This window comes from Mesoplodon bidens (genome assembly GCF_964165515.1).
Source record: "Mesoplodon bidens genome assembly, chromosome: 8".
Taxonomy (NCBI): domain Eukaryota; kingdom Metazoa; phylum Chordata; class Mammalia; order Artiodactyla; family Ziphiidae; genus Mesoplodon; species Mesoplodon bidens.
Window position 1 is genome coordinate 28220272 of NC_138165.1, and position 16210 is coordinate 28236481.

The window sequence follows — 16210 nt, forward strand, 5'->3', positions numbered from 1 at the left end:
TGGAATGAGACCCACATCCTGTCCAGTGAGCTCAGTACGTTAATGATTCTTAGGAAACACTCTTCTGCGTGCATAAAAAACAAACATATAAGGAAAAGGTGACATTATACTGAAACTTGAGATGATTTCCCATATTTTAGTATATGTTACCACCTTTTTGTTCATTTCCATTGCACCATGAGAGTCAGTTTGACCATGCAGGGATAAGAAAACCCCCCCGCCCAACGTGGAGGAGGAACTGATGATGGAAGCATAATGTCTACTCAAGAACGAGGAAGAAGGGGGGGCTCCCCCTCCCCCACTTTTCCTTTGATTATAAAACTGTAGCTCACTTAGTTCTGGGCACAGCACCCTCTCACCTGCCCTCCTGTAAGCCTCACAGGCGTTCTGTTCTAATAAATCACTTCTTATCTATCACTGCCTCTCGCTTAATTCTTTCTTCGTGGAGACAAAGCACCAGAGCTCCTTGGAGCCCCCCCAAACGCCATCTAGTGGTTTCAATACTACCTGCCTTACAGAGTTACTGTGAGGGTTAATATAAATAGCTAATAATAAATAACAGTAGCACCTATCTCCTACTACAATGATAATCACTCCAACTCTTCCTCTTCCTATTACTATTGTTATTATTACCTACAGCCTAGCAAGGACAGTGCGGAAGCTGAACTCTGACTAAGGAAGTCCGTTCTAAGTGCACAACTGGGCTTGGCTTGGGCAATGAAGGGGGAGAAAACATTGAAGACTGAGCTCAAATGGTGGTGCTGAATGTGTGTGGTGGTGGGGTAGGAAGCTCTGGAATTCTGGAGTGGTGCAGTGGAATCCTACAAAGGTGTTGGAATTCAGCTCAGGTAAACTCTTAACACTTAAAGAGCAGTGTGCTATTGTTTTCCTGAGATTTAAAAAAACAAAACTTCAACTAGAAAAAAAAATTAACAAGGTGGACTCGGTGATCATTGTACTTGGTTTTTAGGAGAATGAAACAAATCAAAAGACATTTTCAGTGTCTTTTTCAGATTTAGTTTTAAAAAGCAACTTCCAGGGTCTCTTGGGGGTAATAACAGATTCCTCCAATTAACTTATGCCCTCTGGGAAGTCAGACGATAAATTTATAGTGATGCTATGTGTTAACTAAAGTGCCAGAGGGGCACTGTGTAGAGTAGTTTGGGTAGTCAAAAGACCCCAGGATCTTGATTTTAGAAATCTCAAGTCAATTTCGTTATCTCACAGAAGGCTGAGACTAGACCTTAGAAGTGGTCCGCTGTCCAAGCCCCTCATTTTACAGAAGATGAAAATAAGGCCCGGGGAGGTTAAATGATTTGTTCAAATTCCACAGAAACTTTTTATGGCAAGTCGACTAGGGAGTAATGACGTGTTAACTACAGCCAGCTGAGTGCTCGCTCCTATTGGCCATTAAGAAGTTTCAAAAAAAAAAGTAAGAAAAAAAAGGGGGAGGTGGTGCCTGCGGACAGAGGGAAATAGCCGGAAGCTCTTGGATGGAACGTGGCTATTTTCATTGTTTTTTTTTTGGGGGGGGGGTTGGAGGAGTTGGCGCGTGGGACTCGGCAGGTCAGAGAATGGTGGTGTAGACACGTCTGTCAAAACTGCCCAGTTATCACACCCACCCAGACACAAATATCCCTTCCTCAGTGCCCGACTGCAGCCAGAGGAGGAAGCCAATTACGAGCTGCACCTCCGGCCGCTCGGATCCTACCTCCTCGCGCGCCGCCTCGGCTGCGTTGGGGCGCCAGAGCCTGAACCTGGAGTAGGCAAAGAAGTTTGCGGGCTCAGGCGCCGGGCTTGAGGGAGTCCGAGGTGAGGACTGGGTCAGGCTGCTCACTGGGATGGGGAGAGGGCGACCGTGGTCGATGCGGTGCCTCTTACTCGCCTGTGGCCCTCTCACGCCGACCAGCTTTGAAGGGTTGACACAGAAAGCTAGCCCAGCTCCTGGTCGGCTTGGTGTTGGGAGCGAGGAGCCATAGACTTCGCGTCGCCATGGAGACGAGACTGCGCGCGCCGGGAGACTAGGAAGCTGCGTAGGGGCGAGGGGGAAGGGGCGGGGCGAGCCTGGGGCGGGGCTGAGGGGCGGGGCGGGGCTGAGGGGCGGGGCAGGGAGGGGGCGGAGCATGATCCGGGAGTCTAGGAAGGTACGCCCCCAGTGGCCCGTGGCCAGTAGAGATCGGCGGCTGGGAGTCCTACCGCGCAGAGAATTGACTGCATACACCGTCGGACACACTCACTTGAGAGTCCGCATGTGCACCAGTTACTCTGAGAAGGGCAGAATGGAGGGGGATTGGAATTTCGTTGTCCATACCTGATCTTATTCATGGCGGGGAGAGGGGAAAAGGCAGGGCGGACTCGTTAGTGTTTTAAACCTAACCTATGGAGTAAAAGATGTCTTGAGTTGGGAGAGAGGGTTGTCCGTGGAGGTGGATGAACCGATGTCCCCTGGAGGACTTGTTCCCCCAACCTTAGGTCGCCCTGAAAATATTATGGGTTTCCTGGAGGGCTCTGGACGCGTTTCCTCACAGATCAGATTCAAATGATTAGAACCAGGGACCCTCCTCTCCCACTAGCGGGGGGATATGAAATTGACATTGGCCAATGGAAGGTTTTACTGCTTAAATAAGTGGTTTGGTCACAGAAGAGTGTGGAGAGCATTTCTATTAGAAAATTCTAATTGTCCCTCAAGCTTGGCTTCTAGGAAGGAATTGGTTTTCTCCACTTTGGATGCAGGGAGTCACCAGGGTCAATTTGTTGCTAGGCACCGTGTTTTGAAGGAAGCCCACTTTCTGGAATCAAATTTGGATGTGAATTTCACTAGTTATATGAGGTATAATCACTATTTAACCTCTTAGGTGCCCTCTGGGAATATGAACTTTGGTAGATGGTTGTCAGATTCAAATGACAAAGTATATAAAGTTCTGACATGTAGAGATGCTTAAAAAATGGTAAATTCTATAATTATATTTTAATAAAATGGAACCAGGTGGACCACTTCAGGAACCAAGGGTATACGGAGATTCTGTTATTTTAAAATTCTGGGATTTCCCTGGTGGCACAGTGGTTAAAGAATCTGCCTGCCAGGGCAGGGGACACGGGTTTGATCCCTGGTCCGTCAGCGGAGCAACGGGGCCCCTTCGCCAAAACTGCTGAGCCCGCGAACCTACAGCCGGAGCTCCGCAACAAGAGAAGCCACCGCAATGAGAGGCCCGTGCACCGCAACAAAGAGTAGCCCCCTCTCGCGGCAACTAGAGAAAGCCTGAGCGCAGCAGCGAAGACCCAATGTAGCCAAAAATAAAGTAAATAAATTTTTAAAAAATTCTCTTAATCATCTGTTCCCATTCACTCTAAATCTCCTTGGAGCCCTGGATGGTAGGAAAGAGGCAAAGGGAAAAAGTCAGAATGGAAGTTTCAGCATGGATGGTTTTTTAGAGCGCTCAGTGAAATCCTTGACAAATACACCCCTAGCTTGATAAGGACATAGCAAACTACTACCTCCTCTGTTATAGGAACACCTTTATACCTTAAGTTTGACTGAAGACTTTTTGTTCAATAAAGGCCAAGGAAAATTCATTATATTTCTTGATCAGTACCTTTTAAAACATTAGTTTTGATGAATTTGCTTACTGTTGATAAATGGGTATTGTCTGACTGGCTATTCCCATTGTCCTGCTCCAAGGAAATGTAAGAAACCCCCAAATCTAACTGATTAAACTTCCCCTTCACCCCTCTTTCCTGCAACAGAAGAGCTCAAGCCCATTTGTAGAATGCAGTGATTTCATTATTAATTTATTTAATTTATTTTTGTCTGCATTGGGTCTTCGTTGCTGTGCGTGGGCTTTCTCTAGTTGCGGTGAGCAGGGGCTACTCTTTGTTGTGGTACGCGGGCTTCTCATTGCGGTGGTTTCTCTTGCTGCGGAGCATGGGCTCTAGAGCGCAGGCTCAGTAGTTGTGGTGCACGGGCTTAGTTGCTCCGCGGCATGTGGGATCTTCCTGGACCAGGGCTCGAACCCGTGTCCCCTGCATTGGCAGGCGGATTCTTAACCACTGCGCCACCAGGGAAGCCCTCATTATTTATTTATTGTTCCTGAAAGAAGGGACAAAAATGGTTTAATGACCTTGGAGAATAAAAATATTTTCTCCACATGGAGAAGTGGTTAAACAGATATGGCTTCCATTTTGGGACAGGGTCTTCAAGTGCAAAGTGGGGATGATAACACTACTTGCTCAGAACATGAACTGAGAGAAAATAAGCCCCTGACACAGAGCCTGGCACATGACAATTGATCAATAATGCTTAGCTATTATGATTACTTTTACTATAATATTATGTATGTGAATAAAAGTCTCTGCATCCAGGGTAGCTGTAAGGATTAAAGATCATTAGGTAAAGTGCCTGGCCCAGGGCCTATTTAAACCCATGTTGGTTATTTTATTTCTCTCTGATGAAAAAACATTACATTTCATCTTTGTATAACTTTAAAAATAATTCACCTAAAATATTTTTTTGTTTTTTTAAAATTTTGTATATACATGAGATGATGTTCACTAACTTATTGTGGTAATCATTTCGTGATGTATGTAAGTCAAATCATTATTAATTAATTTATTTTTGCTGTGTTGGGTCTTCGTTTCTGTGCGAGGGCTTTCTCTAGTTGTGGCAAGCGGGGGCCACTCTTCATCGCGGTGTGCGGGCCTCTCACTATCGCAGCCTCTCTTGTTGTGGAGCACAGTCTCCAGACGCACAGGCTCAGTAGTTGTGGCTCACGGGCCTAGTTGCTCTACGGCATGTGGGATCCTCCCAGATGAGCTCGAACCCATGTCCCCTGCATTAGCAGGCAGATTCTCAACCACTGTGCCACCAGGGAAGCCCAAGTCAAATCATTATACTGTACACCTTAAACTTATACAGTGATGTATGTCAGTTATATCTCAATAAAACTGGAAGATTAAAAAAAGAAATTATGAGAGAAGGGGAGATGTCCCTGCCCCTCAATATTCTGTGATTAGATGTCACCACTGGTGTAAAATTTCTATCAGTTGTGCGCTTCTATGTCACTGTTCCTCAAACACTGAGTGAATTTGGCCAGTTCTGGGGCCCTAGACCTTTGGATGCTTTGGACCTTTACACCTGTAGGCAGAGGACTAAGCAGTGTGGACATAAGTGGTGTATTTTATAGTGAATAAAAGGATGGCAAGCTTAAAAAAAGAAAGACTTCACCTATCTCTATAACTTTTGTACAGAAGTTATTTTTGGTGTTATACTCAAACGTAGAGCACAATTTAGCTCTGGCTGGTGCATTCAGGCCGCTGAATAAATTACAGAAGTATGTATCTAGGGAGGGTTTATTCTAACAAAGTGAAGGGGGAAAGCCAAACACACTTATAAAAATGTTGAATCACCCCACGACAACTATCTTAAACTCACAATTTTTAATGGTTAATTTTTTTTATCACAGACCTAATTGTCAGCAGAGCATCATAAAAAATGTTTAACATTTAGTGTTTTTCTGATTATAAAAGTAGTACATGCTCATAACAGTTTTGCAAGGTGAAGAGAAATACAAAGAAAACAATAAAAACCACCTTAGTCAATAATTTTATTTTTCTTTCTAGCCTTTTTGTGTGCATGTATATATTTACTTTATAAAACTTGTATTAGATAGCATACACGTTGTTAGCATCCCTCTTTCCTTAACATTCTCTCCAATGTCTTAATATGTCCCCAATGTCTTTAATAAATCTTCAAAAACATTTTTAGTGGCTATATATTATATAGTATGTATAAACCACAATTTATCCATAATTTATTCAACCAGCCTCCAATTCGGAAATTTCTGACTCTTCTCCGGTAATTCCTTCTTTCAAGAATATTTGAGTGCTTATTTTATATTAGACACTATGCTAGGCATAAGATTTAAGTGGTGAACAGTAACTATAAAAATAAGGTGTTGGGGCTTCCCTGGTGGCGCAGTGGTTGAGAGTCCGCCTGCTATTGCAGGGGACATGGGTTCGTGCCCCGGTCTGGGAAGATCCCACATGCCGTGGAGCCGCTGGGCCGGAGCCTGTGCTCTGCAACAGGAGAGGCCACAACAGTGAGAAGCCCACGTACCGCAAAAAAATAAATAAATAAATAAGGTTTTGATGACATCTTTGTAAATAAATCTTCAATGGCATCTTTCATTCTTGGACTGAATTCCTAGGATTATGAAAACATAACTTCAAAAAGCAATTTTCCAGCTTCAAAGGCAAACTTAAGGAATAAAATTCTGAACTGTAAAATATTAACTTTTTGGAAAATTACCAACAACAGAATTAATATTTATTTTGTGCAAAGTGTGAACTTACCCAGAAGATGCTTTCTCATTAGTGTCTGTGAAACATCAAGGGTATTTGAAATGTATTGACTTTGGCTTTTTCCTCTAATTCTTTGCAGGATTTGCAGGTTTTCTCAATAGTGTGAGATCGTTTGAAGTATATGTAAATTGCCCTGCTTCCTCCTCTCACAGTTAAAATGTTAACTGTTTCCAGCTTTCCTCTTGTAAACATAAGGCTTTTCTACATTTCTTTCATTTACCTTCCTGTGTGAAACATTTTGTATCTTTACACTTTTTAACCTAAAGGCAGACTTCTTTTTTCTAAACCCAAGTTATAACATATACATTCTTATAAGACACTAGATTTAACATATCCTGTAGTTAATTTTGGCCAAGAAACATCATGTAAGTTAACCAATGTATTTAGGGAATTTCATAGTAGAGGTTATTAAAGGTAATAATCCCCCCGAAACACACACACACACACACACACACACACACACACACATCCTACTATTCTTTGACGATTAAATGTTCATATATAAGGTTGAACCCTATGAAATTGCCATTTGTGAATTAAAAATGGTCAACCAACTTCATATGGTTCTGTCTATATAAATATTTCATTAACTAGTTTATAATTTTTCAGCTTTCTCCAAATAGTTAACTTCCTGATTACCATACTAAGGATATCCTTTATTATTGTACAAGATTATGTTTGCTTTGACTTTCATAAATGTTGGAATCTAGTCAGGAGAGTGCCATAAAATGTTTGTTAATTATTGCAGAGACAGTAGAGGGAGCCTGGAACCAAAACGTTGTTATTTTAAGTCGTGTGTAAATGATAATTGTCTTCCAATTCTTGATGTGTGGATGAATTTAAATATCAGTATATAAGTGAAATAGCAATCTTTTTTTTTTTTAAGATTGGTTGTACTTAATCACTTCAATAAGATGGGAAGGGGAAGGTTGGCCACCAGTTCAGGCTAGACCCCATCAGAGTTCACAGTGGAACCAACCTGAACCCCATTGTTCTCTGCTCTTCTCTGAGTCATGCTGAAGACAGCACGTGGCCACACTGACAAATCTGTGCTCCACAGATTTCCCTCTTTCAACCCATAATGTGGATCACCCCATTTCCATGGGCATTATGTCCTGATTCTTCTTTGTCTTTTTTTTTTCAGTTTGGCCACGCGATGCATGAGGGATCTTAGTTCCCAGACCAGGGATGGAACCCGTGCCCGCTGCAGTGGAAGCATAGAGTACTAACAACTGGACCTCCAGGGAAGTCCCTCCTGATTCTTCTTTATTCCATCAGAACTTCCAAATATGTTTTCATCTCCAATTGTGTGTCTTAATTTAAGGTGATTGTAGTTTAGTTGATTGTTTCCTCCAGACATATAAGGAGGCACTTTGATCCCGTCTTCAACTCACATCCTTCTGGGAAGGTTTGTTAATAAATGACCAATCCTCTCACAGAGTAGGAAACTTCATTAGCCTTAATTAAAGACATTGTCTCTTGCTGACCTGTCCTCAACCATCTTTATCCTCAGTCCAATCTTTTGTTAATTCCACCCCCTACCCTGCTGTTACAAAAAGGTCCCCAAGGGGCTTCCCTGGTGGCGCAGTGGTTGAGAGTCCGCCTGCCGATTCAGCGGACGTGGGTTCGTGCCCCGGTCCGGGAAGATCCCACAAGCCGCAGAGCGGCTGGGCCCGTGAGCCATGGCCGCCGAGCCTGCGCATCCGGGGCCTGTGCTCCGCAACGGGAGAGACCACAACAACGAGAGGCCCACATACTGCAAAAAAAAAAAAAAAAAAAAAGGTCCCCAAGGTAGTTGGTGGTGACACCACTCTTCTTCACTGTGGGTAGTCTACAGAGGGCTCCAAGTCCCTGAGGTAACATGAGTCCCTAAATCTAGAGGTAAGATGAAGACCCACTCTACTGTAAAAACCTTACAGGAATCCACAGAATTTAGATAGAACCAATTTGCTGTGGCAGGGTTTCCTAACTGGTGTTAAGAGGAAATTCTTTTGATGTGTTAATAACAACCTGAGAAAAAAGTATTCTCCAGGAAAATAGTTTGTTTACCAGGGTGGGGATTTTTTGTTTTTGTTTTTTTGGTTTGTTTTTATTCTTGTTTTGCTTAATGTAGGGAGTCTCAGAGGAAGACTTTGTCAGTCTAATATACTTTGTCAGTCTCTCAGAGGGAGATTTCAAATGTATAGCCTTTCTCAAATTTGTTTTACTAGGAAATTTCACTTCTTTTCTTAGCGTCATTTGGGAATTCTTAGAATACTAGATACTTCCTTTGTGATTTGGAAGGTAGCTCCAAGTGAGAAAAATGCCTTGTCTCTCCCCAACTCAATCAGGAGTCAGCTAACCTAAAATTCTCATGGAAAAAGCAAACAAATCTGGGAGTTTTAACCAACTACTTATAAGAGGAAGGGTGATATTGTAAAAACTAAATACAAGTAGAAGAATTGTTCATGAAAGCTGGAAAAGTGGATGTTGGAAAAAATATCCCGTTAGAGTGTAACCCTCTTTTTTTTTTTAAAACTACTTCTTTCCTCTCAATTAATAAACAAGCTTAAGTCAAATAGCCTTAAAACAAACTAAAATAAATAAAAACCAAAATACTTGGCTCTTGGAAATTCCCTCTTTCCCTCTCCTCTCTGTGCAAGTCTCCTTACCCATCGGCATCCATCTTCTAATTTCCAGTCACTGCCCAGCGCTGCCGAAACTGCTCTGGTAAACGGTGCCAGCTTCAATGTGGGGGGGACCTTCTGGTTCCTGCCTTACTAGAGCAGAGGCTGCATTTGACACAGTTACTTCTCACTCCTTTTTGAAACTCTAATCTTTTAGCTTTCATACACATCTTTCTCTCAGTTCTCCTAATTCATGGGCTTCTTTGTAGTGTTTTCTGCCAGTGTGGACCCTCTAAAAACCTTGGTGTGCCCCAAGATCCCACGCCACATCCTCTCCCTGGGGATTCAGCCACACTAATGGCTCTATCACCTACGTGCTGACTAGTCTTAAACTTTTCACTGGGGGCTTCCCTGGTGGCACAGTGGTTAAGAATCCGCCTGCCAATGCAGGGGACACAGGTTCGAATCCTGGTCCAGGAAGATCCCACATGCTGAGGAGCAACTAAGCCCGTGTGCCACAACTACTGAGCCTGAGCTCTAGAGCCTCCGAGCCACAACTACTGAAGCCCGTGTGCCTAGAACCCGTGCTCCGCAACAAGAGAAGCCACCACATGAGAAGCCCACGCACCGCAACGAAGAGTAGCCCCTGCTCGCCGCAACTAGAGAAAGTCTGCATGCAGCAATGAAGACCCAATGCAGCCAAAAACAACAAAAAAAGAATCAACTCAAGGGCTACTTTAAATAAACAAACAAACAAACAAAAAAACTTTCCACTGGGCTTCAGGCTCATATAATCTAACTATGTGCTGGACAGATGCACTTAAATATCCCACAGGCATCTCAAACTCTGTCTAAACATGAACTTATTAATTTTCCCTCTGCCCTAAATGTCAGAGTCACCACGACATTCCTGTCATTACATCCATCAGGAATTTTTCATTTCATCTTATTTGACCTTTCAGCCATGTTTGACACTGTTAATACTCCCTTATTCACAAAACACCTCTTGGTTTCTGTGGGTCTATTCCTTGTTGCTGTGACACTATACCTTCCTGATTTTCATCCTATCTCTCTAGCTACCACTTTTTTTTTCTTTTGACCAGCTTTTGTTTCTCTACCTGAAATTTAAATATTAGAATTTCTTGACTCTTTCCTGGGCTCCTGCATCAGTGAGTGATCTATTGCTGCATAACCTCAAAATTTTGTGGCGTAAACCTAGCAGATATTTTATTTGTCCATGATTCTGTGGGTCAGCAAATTGGGTCTGGCTTGGCTGAGGGGTTCTGCTGCTCTTGCCTGTGGTCACTCAGGTAGCAAAAGTCATCTAATAGCAAATTGAGGCCTGGCTGATCGAACATGAACTTATGAATGTGTGCAGTGGTTAGCGATGGCTGCTGGCTGAACCTCCCTCTCATTGTCACTTATGCTTAAGAAGGCTCATCTAGGCTTCTTAACATGGCAGTCTCAAGGGCAAGCGTGGAAGCTGAAGGCATCTTGATATCTAGGGTCTGATTCTCCCAACATTACTTTCCCTGTTTTCTATTGGTCCAAGCAAGTTACAATGCTGGTCCAGCTTTAAGAGATCTGGAGAAATAAAGTCTACCTTTTCATAGGAGACAAAATCATATTGTAAAGAGTCATGCAAACCAGGATGAGAGGAATATGTGGCCTTTTTTTTTTTTTTTTTTTTTTGCTGTATGCGGGCCTTTCACTGTTATGGCCTCTCCTGCTGCAGAGCACAGGCTCTGGATGCGCAGGCTCAGCGGCCATGGCTCACGGGCCCAGCCACTCTGCGGCATGTGGGATCTTCCCGGACCGGGGCACGAACTTGTGTCCCCTGCATTGGCAGGTGGACTCTCAACCACTGCGCCACCAGGGAAGCCCCCCCCTTTTTTTTTTTACAGTATACTACAACCCCCTTCTTACTGTGTATTACAATCTTACTCTGTATTCATTTCTTAACAGAGCTCATACATTCATCTGGATCATTACTCATGGATAACACCATCAACAACTCCCTAATATGTGTCCTTCCAGACCTTACCTCTGAACATGTATAGCACGTTCCTCCTTAACCTCTTCACTTGGATATATCAATAATACTTCAAGCTCATCAGCTCTAAAAATATAGTAATGATCTTCCTCCAGAAATGTTGTCCTACTTCAGTGTTTACTATCTTAGTGAGTATAACCATTAGCAAGAAGCCTGGACAAATACCTCTTTTTCATTTCCCATTTCTAGTCCATGACTGAGTTAAGTCATGTCATCCTGAATAATTCTCCATGCCATGTGCTTTTCTCCATGTCTACTTCTACCACTTTAGACCAAACTACCAGCACCCCTTACTTGAATTACTGCAACATTCTCCTAAGGTCACTATAACCACTCTTGTCTCCTCCACCAAATTCATTCTCCAAGAGCCGGAGTGATCTTTTAAAATGTGATTTGAGAACTTTTTGCTCAAGATGACAAACTACACACATATTTATCACCTATTCCTGCCAACACCCTTATAAAGATCATATAAAAATAAAAAAAGGTCTAAATCCACAACAAAGAGAATGGGGGTAGACAGACTGGTCTTAGAGAGTATGATGAGGCAGGAGCTAAAGTCTATAGAAAAATGTACTACATTTTTCAGAATCTAGTAGTGCTACAGAATCTAGTAGTGCATTGTGATTACATTTTCTTTCTTGAACAGTCTTTTTCTTTCTTTCTTTTTTTCTGTTGCTCATTGCCTGTATCACATCTTTAAATTCTCAAAACTACATGCTTGGTTAAATCCACAACCCTGGTTAAATCCAGTTCTCTACCTTCTTCCTCTCTGTATCAGCTCAGCCGACTGTGGCTAATGGAAAACACATGACTAGTTTCACTTTAAATTCATTATGGTTAACCACAAGGGGGTGGTCAATGCTGCCCTACCATCATGCCACATGCCACATGTCCATCTGCTCTCCCTCTCCTGCACCAGTGGTCTTCAAACTGTGGTTGCTTTCAAGAAGAGAATAGTTAAGGGAATGGGCTCCTGGATGCTCAACATCTGTCTGGACTCTTTCCTAAAAAGTTTCTGCTTCTCTCACTTTACAAAAGAAAGGCATACCTCTCACCCACCTTAAACCTCAGAGGTGGCCCCCATGCTGTACATGCCTCCTGGGCCAAGCCAAAGGGCAGTTATTTTTCATGATGGAGCAAGTTGTCATAAACATGTTGGATTGTCTGTCTTCCTCTGTTCTAAGTATATTTCAGTTAAAGGGAAACCAGCATTAGAAATAGGGTATTTTGGCCCACACTGATATGTTTTCAGTGTAATATATCATTGAGTGGGGTGGTGGAAGTGATGACAGGTTTTGTTGAAAGATCTAGTCTCCTCCACCCCTGGGACTATTGTCAAGATCCTAGAGCATTCTTGGGGGGAGTTCAGGAGAACAAAGAGGATTGGTGAAAAATATTGAATGCTAAAAATGGCTTTTAAGATGTATTTAGTATTGGCAAATCTTTTTAGCTATTCTCAGTATTCATCCTTAGGGCCATGCCATTAGCTAGAAAGAAAAGAATTTGAACAGCAAATCAGTGTAAGTTAATAACACTGATTCTTTACAGTGTAACTGGAATGATTTCTGGGACTACTAATTTTTAGTAGATGCATTAGATAAAAGCTACAGATAAAACTTTTATGTGATTTCCTTCAGATTGGGTATACATTATTAAATAATGTAGTTAGTACCTATTTTATTAAATCATATCATGAAATATTTATTTAAATTACAGTTAATCCTCATCTTCTAAAGTGTGAAATATTGCCTACCTCCTATTAAAATAATGGTTGCTAGATTCAAAAAAATTTTTTTTCTAGCTGGCTATACATTTCAATTTTGTTAAACAAATAGAAAAATCTAATTATGATGTCTAATTAAATGAATGGAGTTGTTTCTAATTTTTATTTGAAATTTTAATTAAATTATTCTCAAAAACAATGTTAGAGATCAATATATGCACATAAATATAAATGCTATTATTTAAATAAGCAATAACAAGACTAATTAGCAATGACAATTAGAAGTGATTAATAGTAGGAATCATTAAACAAATATATGTAGAAAAATATAACAATATTTTAATAGTTCTCCTTTGATATAGCAACTTATTTTATCTTTTTAAAATACTCTATATTGGATATTTAAATTTTATAGGCTATGTTATTGTATATTCTTAAGATCTATAAACATATTTTAAAAGGAGAATATAAATACAAAGTACTAATGAAACAGATATTATCTGTATTTAATAAAAAATAACAATGACATGTTTTCTTCTGTTTCATGATGTAGTAGGTTATTTTATTTTTTTATTTTTATTTGTTTATTTTTATAAATTTATTTATTTATTTATTTATTTATGGCTGTGTTGGGTCTTCGTTGCTGTGCACGGGCTTTTCTCTAGTTGTGGTGAGCGGGGGCTACTCTTCATTGCGGTGCGCGGGCTTCTTATTGCGGGGGCTTGTCTTGTGGAGCACGGGCTCTAGGCGCGCGGGCTTCAGTAGTTGCGGCACACAGGCTTAGCTGCTCCGTGCCATGTGGTATCTTCCCAGACCAGGGCTCGAACCTGTGTCCCTGGCATTGGCAGGCAGATTCTTAACCACTGCACCACCAGGGAAGTCCTATAGTAGGTTATTTTTAATCTTTCTATTTTCTTTTCCAGTAATATTTCTATGAACTGCCTACACCCTTTAAGACATCCATTTTTCCTTTTATGTAGTGGTAAAACTGAATACAGTCAAATGTAAATTTTTTTTGACTTGCAGCTCTGCTATTATCAAGTCCATATTATAGAAGTTTATAGGCTGAATTGAACTTGCCAAGATTTACATTTGCACTCTCTGCTGAATCTGCAGACAGATAAACTCTAGCTTTTATTTGGACAAGATGTCAACAATATTTTGTGTTTTCTACAGTTTTATTAAAATCTTCATAAAAATCAAGAAAATGATTTGAAACTCCATTTTCAAATTAAAATACCTAAGAGTGGGTAAACATGTTTTTGTTGCTGTTATTTGACTCATTTCTATATATTGTAGAAAGCATGATCATAGGAAAGATTTGACAGAATGAGCTCTGCACCATGAGGGGCTGTCCTGGATTGAACAGTGTTCCGCCAGAAGTCATGTCCACCTGGAACCTGTGAACGTGACCTTATTTGGAAATAGGGTCAAGTTAAAAGGAGGTCATACTGGAATAGGGTGGGCCCTCAATCCAATATGACTGGTGTTCTTGTGAGAAGGAAATATGCCCACAGATACACACACACACACACACACACACACACACACACACAGAGGGAAGATGGCCATGGGGAGATGGGGGCACAAATTGGAGTGATGAACCCAGAAGCCAAGGAGTCCCAAGGAGTGCCAGAGCCGCCAGAAACTAGGAGAGAGGCTCGAAACAGATTCTTCCCTAGAACCTCAGAGGCAACATGGCCCTGCTAACAGCTTGATTTTGGACTTCTAGTCTCCAGAACTGTGAGGATTAATTTTTTGCTTGTTTGTTTTAAACCACCTGGTTTGCACTATATTGCTGTGGCAGCCCTAGCAACTTAATACAGAGGCTGACGTACCTGTTCTCAAGTTTCCCCGCAGGACATTTTAGTTCCAACCTGTGAATCAGTATATGGTACTCTACTCAGTTCCACAGCGCCACAAAGGGAATGATACAATCATGCGTGCTGGTCGTGTGGTTAGCCCAAATTAATTCTGTGCTCACTATTTTCAACTGAACATTGGTGTTTCTTTGGGAGATCACAAAACCATTTGATTAATTAGAGGTATTTCCCTGTCTAATCCCAGACTTGTGAATTCATTCTCCATATGTGTCTTCACAGTCTCCTCCTCTGCCATGTCCAATCCAAAATTATTTTCTGCATATTGTACAGCATGCTCTGGTTCGGCTCTTTTCCTCCCTAATCCAGCTGTATGTGTCCTTCCTTCTATCATTAAAACAACCCAGTCTGGGACTTCCCTGGTTGTCCAGTGTTAAGACTCCACAGGGGCGCTTCCACTACAGCGGCCCAGGTTCCACCCCTAGTCAGGAACAAGGATCCCACAGGCTGCATGGAATGGCCAAAATGTAAAAAACAAAAAGCAAAAACAAACAAAAAAACCCCCAATCCATTTAGCCTCCTGTTTCAGTGATATCTGTGTCATGCCTGTGATATCACAGTAGTTCCCATCTTCATGATCTGAACTTTCAGAAAACATTGTCACAATATTCACATTAAAAATTAACCTAGGGCTTCCCTGGTGGCGCAGGGGTTGGGAGTCCGCCTGCCGATGCAGGGGACGCGGGTTTGTTCCCGGGTCCGGGAAGACCCCACGTGCCGCGGAGCGGCTGGGCCCGTGAGCCATGGCCGCTGAGCCTGCGCGTCCGGAGCCTGTGCTCCACAACGGGAGAGGCCACGGCGGTGAGAGGCCCGCATACCGCAAAAAAAAAAAAAAAAAAAAAATTAACCTAGCACTATCTCTGCAATAGGAGAGTGGCTCCATTTTGATGTTTGACAGCCAAGAGCTTTAGACCTCATCCCTTCATCTCCCCGTCTGCCCTACATCTGGGCAAGCTGCTAAGAAAGGCTGAGCGCTCTCTCCTTTGGTGCTGGCGGAGATTCAAGCCACACAAGTCGCTACTCGTACTGGGAGCCCTCACCCCCACCCCATCCCCTCACCACAATAAAAACCCCAAGCCAGTATGTCTCCTATCTCAGCTCTCACAAGGCCTTCTGGACCTGCTTGAGAGGCCCGCCCTGCCCTTCTCAGGGACCTCAGTGGTGTAAATATTAAATCTTTCCACAGCCTCTTGGTGTGTGCATCAATATCAACGTCCAAACCAAATTTCGGGGTGGGGATCTACCCTGATTATTCAAGGTGGCCTCTATACTCTTAATTTAAAGCACAACAGTTAATTCATAGGCCAGGTCAAACTTGGACTGTTAACGCCATGATCACACACACTATGTTGCACACCTAAGTCACATCACTGGAAATGAGGCAACAATGGGTGACCCATTACTGTGAACTGCAAATCGTGGTTGCCAACATGAATGGTGAGGGGAAAAATCAGTGAGTGATGGCGACGACTGGACAGATAGTTCATGCTGTACCCGTTTGACACTAAAAACAGCCCTGCTGGGCTTCCCTGGTGGTGCAGTGGTTGAGAGTCCGCCTGCCGATGCAGGGGACACGGGTTCGTGCCCC

General features: G+C 42.4%; 1 protein-coding gene across 6 annotated transcripts in view; it reads right to left on the reverse strand.

Annotated features, from left to right (window-relative positions):
* Positions 1-2005, reverse strand: part of ERICH2 (glutamate rich 2) — a 39470-nt gene extending 37465 nt beyond the window's left edge. For all 6 annotated transcript variants that reach the window (XM_081241786.1, XM_081241789.1, XM_081241785.1 and 3 more), the window contains exon 1: positions 1712-2005. The gene's annotated coding sequence lies outside the window, so the exon portion shown is untranslated. The remainder of the gene's footprint in view (positions 1-1711) is intronic.
* Positions 2006-16210: the final 14205 nt, after the last annotated feature.